The sequence below is a fragment of the Salmo trutta genome, chromosome 31 (assembly GCF_901001165.1).
Source record: "Salmo trutta chromosome 31, fSalTru1.1, whole genome shotgun sequence".
NCBI classification, from domain to species: Eukaryota; Metazoa; Chordata; class Actinopteri; order Salmoniformes; family Salmonidae; genus Salmo; species Salmo trutta.
Window position 1 is genome coordinate 45,053,114 of NC_042987.1, and position 8,140 is coordinate 45,061,253.

General features: G+C 44.1%; 1 long non-coding RNA gene across 1 annotated transcript; it reads right to left on the reverse strand.

Moving 5' to 3' along the window:
• Window positions 1-595: 595 nt before the first annotated feature.
• Window positions 596-3,975, reverse strand: LOC115169273 (uncharacterized). Its single transcript, XR_003870835.1, has 3 exons — window positions 3,807-3,975; window positions 3,452-3,473; window positions 596-625 (listed from the first exon to the last, which is right to left on the reverse strand). It is a non-coding gene; the product is annotated as an uncharacterized LOC115169273 (long non-coding RNA).
• Window positions 3,976-8,140: the final 4,165 nt, after the last annotated feature.

Here is an 8,140-nt window from a genome sequence, read left to right on the forward strand (position 1 = left end):
ACCTATAGTCCTACAGCTCGGTCTACTATCCTATTGGAACCTATAGACCTACAGCTAGGTCTACTATTCTACTGGAACCTATAGACCTACAGCTAGGTCTACTATCCTACTGAAACCTATAGACCTACAGCTAGGTCTACCATCCTACTGGAACCTATAGACCTACAGCTAGGTCTACTATCTTACTGGAACCTAGAGACCAGCTAGGTCTACTATCCTACTGAAACCTATAGACCTACAGCTAGGTCTACTGTCCTACTGAAACCTATAGACCTACAGCTAGGTCTACTATCCTACTGGAACCTATAGACCTACAGCTAGGTCTACTATCCTACTGAAACCTATAGACCTACAGCTAGGTCTACTATCCTACTGGAATCTATAGACCAGCTAGGTCTACTATCCTTCTTGAACCTATAGACCAGCTAGGTCTACTATCATACTGGAACTTATAGACCTACAGCTAGGTCTACTATCCTACTGGAACCTACAGTCCTACAGCTCGGTCTACTATCCTACTGGAACCTATAGACCTACATCTAGGTCTACTATTCTACTGGAACCTATAGACCTACAGCTAGGTCTACTATCCTACTGAAACCTATAGACCTACAGCTAGGTCTACCTTCCTACTGGAACCTATACATCTACAGCTAGGTCTACTAATCTACTGGAACCTAGACACCAGCTAGGTCTACTATCCTACTGGAACCTATAGACCTACAGCTAGGTCTACTATCCTACTGGAACCTATAGACCTACAGCTAGGTCTACTATCCTACTGGAACCTATAGTCCTACAGCTCGGTCTACTATCCTACTGGAACCTATAGACCTACAGCTAGGTCTACTATCCTACTGGAACCTATAGACCTACAGCTAGGTCTACTATCCTACTGAAACCTATAGACCTACAGCTAGGTCTGCCATCCTACTGGAACCTATAGACCTACAGCTAGGTCTACTATCCTACTGGAACCTAGAGACCAGCTAGGTCTACTATCCTACTGAACCTATAGACCTACAGCTAGGTCTACTATCCTACTGGAACCTATAGACCAGCTAGGTCTACTATCCTACTGGAACCTATAGACCAGCTAGGTCTACAATCATACTGGAACCTATAGACCTACAGCTAGGTCTACTATCCTACTGGAACCTATAGACCTACAGCTCGGTCTACTATCCTACTGGAACCTATAGACCTACAGCTAGGTCTACTATCCTACTGGAACCTATAAACCAGCTAGGTCTACTATCCTACTGGAACCTATAGAACTACAGCTAGGTCTACTATCCTACTGGAACATATAGACCTACAGCTAGGTATACTATCCTACTGGAACTTATAGACCTACAGCTAGGTCTACTATCCTACTGGAACCTATAGACCTACAGCTAAGTCTACTATCATACTGGAACCTATAGACCTACAGCTAGGTCTACTAGCCTACTGGAACTTATAGACCTACAGCTAGGTCTACTATCCTACTGGATCCTATAGACCTACAGCTAGGTCTACTATGCTACTGGAACCTATAGACCTACAGCTAGGTCTACATCCTACTTGAACCTATAGACCAGCTAGGTCTACTATCCTACTGGAACCTATAGACCAGCTAGGTCTACTACCCTCCTGGAACTTATGGACCTACAGCTAGGTCTACTATCCTACTGGAACCTATAGACCTACAGCTAGGTCTACTATCCTACTGGAACCCGTACACCTACAGCTAGGTCTACTATCCTACTGGAAGGTATAGACCAGCTAGGTCTACTAAACTACTGAACCTATAGACCAGCTAGGTCTACTATCCTACTGGAACTTTATAGACCTACAGCTAGGTCTACTATCCTAGTGAAACCTTTAGACCTTCAGCTAGGTCTACTATCCTACTGGAACCTATAGACCTACAGCTAGGTCTACTATCCTACTGAAACCTATAGACCAACAGCTAGGTCTACTATCCTACTGGAACCTATAGACCTACAGCTAGGTCTACTATTCTACTGGAACCCATAGACCTACAGCTAGGTCTACTATCCTACTGGAACCTATAGACCTACAGCTAGGTCTACTATCCTACTGAAACCTACAGACCTACAGCTAGGTCTACTATCCTACTGGAACCTATAGACCTACAGCTAGGTCTACTATCCTACTGGAACCTAGAGACCAGCTAGGTCTACTATCCTACTGAAACCTTTAGACCTACAGCTAGGTCTACTGTCCTATTGAAACCTATAGACCTACAGCTAGGTCTACTATCCTACTGGAACCTATATACCTACAGCTAGGTCTACTATCCTACTGAAACCTATAGACCTACAGCTAGGTCTACTATCCTACTGGAACCTATAGACCCACAGCTAGGTCTACTATCCTACTGGAACCTAGAGACGAGCTAGGTCTACTATCCTACTGGAACCTATAGACCTACAGCTAGGTCTACTATTCTACTGGAACACATAGAACTACAGCTAGGTCTACTATCCTACTGGAACCTATAGACCTACAGCTAGGTCTACTATCCTACTGGAACCTAGAGACGAGCTAGGTCTACTATCCTACTGGAACCTATAGACCAGCTAGGTCTACTATCATACTGGAACCTATAGACCTACAGCTAGGTCTACTATCCTACTGGAACCTATAGACCTACAGCTAGGTCTACTATCCTACTGGAACCTATAGACCTACAGCTAGGTCTACCATCCTACTGGAACCTATAGACCAGCTAGGTCTACTATCCTACTGGAACCTATAGACCTACAGCTAGGTCTACTATTCTACTGGAACCTATAGACCTACAGCTAAGTCTACTATCCTACTGGAACCTATAGACCAGCTAGGTCTAATACCCTCCTGGAACCTATGGAACTACAGCTAGGTCTACTATCCTACTGGAAACTATAGACCTACAGCTAGGTCTACTATCCTACTGGAACCCATACACCTACAGCTAGGTCTACTATCCTACTGGAAATTATAGACCAGCTAGGACTACTATCCTAATGGAACCTATAGACCTACAGCTAGGTCTACTATTCTACTGGAACCTATAGACCTACAGCTAGGTATACTATACTACTGGAACCTATAGACCAGCTAGGACTACTATCCTACTGGAACCTATAGACCAGCTAGGTCTACTATCATACTGGAACCTATAGACCTACAGCTAGGTCTACTATCCTACTGGAACCTATAGACCTACAGCTAGGTCTCCTATCCTACTGGAACCTATAGACCTACAGCTAGGTCTACCATCCTACTGGAACCTATAGACCAGCTAGGTCTACTATCCTACTGGAACCTATAGACCTACAGCTAGGTCTACTATCCTACTGGAAACTATAGACCTACAGCTAGGTCTACTATCCTACTGGAACCTATAGACCCACAGCTAGGTCAACTATCCTACTGGAACCTAGAGACGAGCTAGGTCTACTATCCTACTGGAACCTATAGACCTACAGATAGGTCTACTATTCTACTGGAACACATAGAACTACAGCTAGGTCTAATATCCTACTGGAACCTATAGACCTACAGCTAGGTCTACTATCCTACTGGAACCTAGAGACGAGCTAGGTCTACTATCCTACTGGAACCTATAGACCAGCTAGGTCTACTATCATACTGGAACCTATAGACCTACAGCTAGGTCTACTATCCTACTGGAACCTATAGACCTACAGCTAGGTCTACTATCCTACTGGAACCTATAGACCTACAGCTAGGTCTACCATCCTACTGGAACCTATAGACCAGCTAGGTCTACTATCCTACTGGAACCTATAGACCTACAGCTAGGTCTACTATTCTACTGGAACCTATAGACCTACAGCTAGATCTACTATCCTACTGGAACCTTTAGACCAGCTAGGTCTAATACCCTCCTGGAACCTATGGAACTACAGCTAGGTCTACTATCCTACTGGAAACTATAGACCTACAGCTAGGTCTACTATCCTACTGGAACCCATACACCTACAGCTAGGTCTACTATCCTACTGGAAATTATAGACCAGCTAGGACTACTATCCTAATGGAACCTATAGACCTACAGCTAGGTCTACTATTCTACTGGAACATATAGACCTACAGCTAGGTATACTATACTACTGGAACCTATAGACCAGCTAGGACTACTATCCTACTGGAACCTATAGACCAGCTAGGTCTACTATCATACTGGAACCTATAGACCTACAGCTAGTTCTACTATCCTACTGGAACCTATAGACCTACAGCTAGGTCTCCTATCCTACTGGAACCTATAGACCTACAGCTAGGTCTACCATCCTACTGGAACCTATAGACCAGCTAGGTCTACTATCCTACTGGAACCTATAGACCTACAGCTAGGTCTACTATCCTACTGGAAACTATAGACCTACAGCTAGGTCTACTATCCTACTGGAACCCATACACCTACAGCTAGGTCTACTATCCTAATTGAAATTATAGACCAGCTAGGACTACTATCCTAATGGAACCTATAGACCTACAGCTAGGTCTACTATCCTACTGGAAACTATAGACCTACAGCTAGGTCTACTATCCTACTGGAACCCATACACCTACAGCTAGGTCTACTATCCTACTGGAAATTATAGACCAGCTAGGACTACTATCCTAATGGAACCTATAGACCTACAGCTAGGTCTACTATTCTACTGGAACCTATAGACCTACAGCTAGGTATACTATCCTACTGGAACCTATAGACCAGCTAGGACTACTATCCTACTGGAACCTATAGACCTACAGCTAGGTCTACTATCCTACTGGAAATTATAGACCTACAGCTAGGTCTACTATCCTACTGGAACCTTTAGACCAGCTAGGTCTACAATCCTACTGGAACCTATAGACCAGCTAGGTCCACTATCCTACTGGAACCTATAGACCTACAGCTAGGTCTACTATCCAACTGGAACCTTTAGACCAGCTAGGTCTACTATCCTACTGGAACCTATAGACCTACAGCTAGGTCTACTATCCTACTGGAACTTATAGACCTACATCTAGGTCTACTATCCTACTGGAACCTATAGACCTACAGCTAGGTCTACTATCCTACTGGAACCTATAGACGTGCAGCTAGGTCTACCATCCTACTGGAACCTATAGACCAGCTAGGTCTACTATCCTACTGGAACCTATAGACCTACAGCTAGGTCTACTATTCTACTGGAACCTATAGACCTACAGCTAGGTCTACTATCATACAGGAACCTATAGACCTACAGCTAGGTCTACTATCCTACTGGAACCTATAGACCTACGGCTAGGTCTACTATCCCACTGGAACCTATAGACCTACGGCTAGGTTTACTATCCTACTGGAACCTATACACCTACAGCTAGGTCTACTATCCTACTGGAACCTATAGACCTACAGCTAGGTCTACTATCCTACTGGAACCTATAGACCTACAGCTAGGTCTACTATCCTACTGGAACCTATAGACCTACAGCTAGGTCTACTATCCGACTGGAACCTATAGACCTACTGCTAGGTCTACTATCCTTCTGGAACCTTTAGACCAGCTAGGTCTACTATCCTACTGGAACCTATAGACCTACAGCCAGGTCTACTATCCTACTGGAACCTATAGACCTACAGCTAGGTCTACTATCCTACTGAAACCTATAGACCTACAGCTAGGTCTACTATCCTATTGGAACCTATAGACCTACAGCTAAGTCTACTATTCTACTGGAACCCATAGACCTACAGCTAGGTCTACTATCCTACTGGAACCTATAGACCTACAGCTAGGTCTACTATCCTACTGAAACCTATAGACCTACAGCTAGGTCTACTATCCTACTGGAACCTATAGACCTACAGCTAGGTCTACTATCCTACTGGAACCTAGAGACGAGCTAGGTCTACTATCCTACTGAATCTGATAGACCTACAGCTAGGTCTACTGTATTACTGAAACCTATAGACCTACAGCCATGTCTACTATCCTACTGGAACCTATAGACCTACAGCTAGGTCTACTATCCTACTGAAACCTATAGACCTACAGCTTGGTCTACTATCCTACTGAAACCTATAGACCAGCTAGGTCTACTATCCTACTGGAACCTATAGACCAGCTAGGTCTACTATCCTACTGGAACCTATAGACCTACAGCTAGGTCTACTATTCTACTGGAACCTATAGACCTACGGCTAGGTCTACTATCCCACTGGAACCTATAGACCTACGGCTAGGTTTACTATCCTACTGGAACCTATAGACCTACAGCTAGGTCTACTATCCTACTGGAACATATAGACCTACAGCTAGGTCTACTATCCTACTGGAACCTATACACCTACAGCTAGGTCTACTATCCTACTGGAACCTATAGACCTACAGCTAGGTCTACTATCCTACTGGAACCTATAGACCTACAGCTAGGTCTACTATCCTACTGGAACCTATAGACCTACAGCTAGGTCTACTATCCGACTGGAACCTATAGACCTACTGCTAGGTCTACTATCCTTCTGGAAACTTTAGACCAGCTAGGTCTACTATCCTACTGGAACCTATAGACCTACAGCCAGGTCTACTATCCTACTGGAACCTATAGACCTACAGCTAGGTCTACTATCCTACTGAAACCTATAGACCTACAGCTAGGTCTACTATCCTATTGGAACCTATAGACCTACAGCTAAGTCTACTATTCTACTGGAACCCATAGACCTACAGCTAGGTCTACTATCCTACTGGAACCTATAGACCTACAGCTAGGTCTACTATCCTACTGAAACCTATAGACCTACAGCTAGGTCTACTATCCTACTGGAACCTATAGACCTACAGCTAGGTCTACTATCCTACTGGAACCTAGAGACGAGCTAGGTCTACTATCCTACTGAATCTGATAGACCTACAGCTAGGTCTACTGTATTACTGAAACCTATAGACCTACAGCCATGTCTACTATCCTACTGGAACCTATAGACCTACAGATAGGTCTAATATCCTACTGAAACCTATAGACCTACAGCTTGGTCTACTATCCTACTGAAACCTATAGACCAGCTAGGTCTACTATCCTACTGGAACCTATAGACCAGCTAGGTCTACTATCCTACTGGAACCTATAGACCTACAGCTAGGTCTACTATTCTACTGGAACCTATAGACCTACGGCTAGGTCTACTATCCCACTGGAACCTATAGACCTACGGCTAGGTTTACTATCCTACTGGAACCTATAGACCTACAGCTAGGTCTACTATCCTACTGGAACATATAGACCTACAGCTAGGTCTACTATCCTACTGGAACCTATAGACCTACAGCTAGGTCTACTATCCTACTGGAACCTATAGACCAGCTAGGTCTACTATCCTAATGGAACCTATAGACCTACAGCTAGGACTGCTATCCTACTGGAACCTTTAGACCAGCTAGGTCTACTATCATACTGGAACCTATAGACCTACATCTCGGTCTACTATCCTACTGGAACCCATAGACCTACAGCTAGGTCTACTATCCTACTGGAACCTATAGACCTACAGCTAGGTCTACTATCCTACTGGAACCTATAAACCAGCTAGGTCTACTATCCTACTGGAACCTATAGACCTACAGCTAGGTCTACTATCCTACTGGAACCTATAAACCAGCTAGGTCTACTATCCTACTGGAACCTATAGACCTACAGCTAGGTCTACTATCCTACTGGAACCTTTAGACCAGCTAGGTCTACTATCCTACTGGAACCTATAGACCTACAGCTAGGTCTACTATCCTACTCGAACTTATAGACCTACATCTAGGTCTACTATCCTACTGGAACCTATAGACCTACAGCTAGGTCTACTATTCTACTGGAACCTATAGACCTACATCTAGGTCTACTATCCTCCTGGAACCTATAGACCAGCTAGGTCTACTATCCTACTGGAACCTATAGACCTACAGCTAGATCTACTATCCTACTGGATCCTATAGACCTACAGCTAGGTCTACTATCCTACTGGAACCTATATACCTACAGCTAGGTCTACTATCCTACTGGAACCTATAGACCAGCTAGGTCTACTATCCTACTGGAACCTATAGACCTACAGCTAGTGAAATTTCAAATGTAGGACAACAGCAATGGAAAC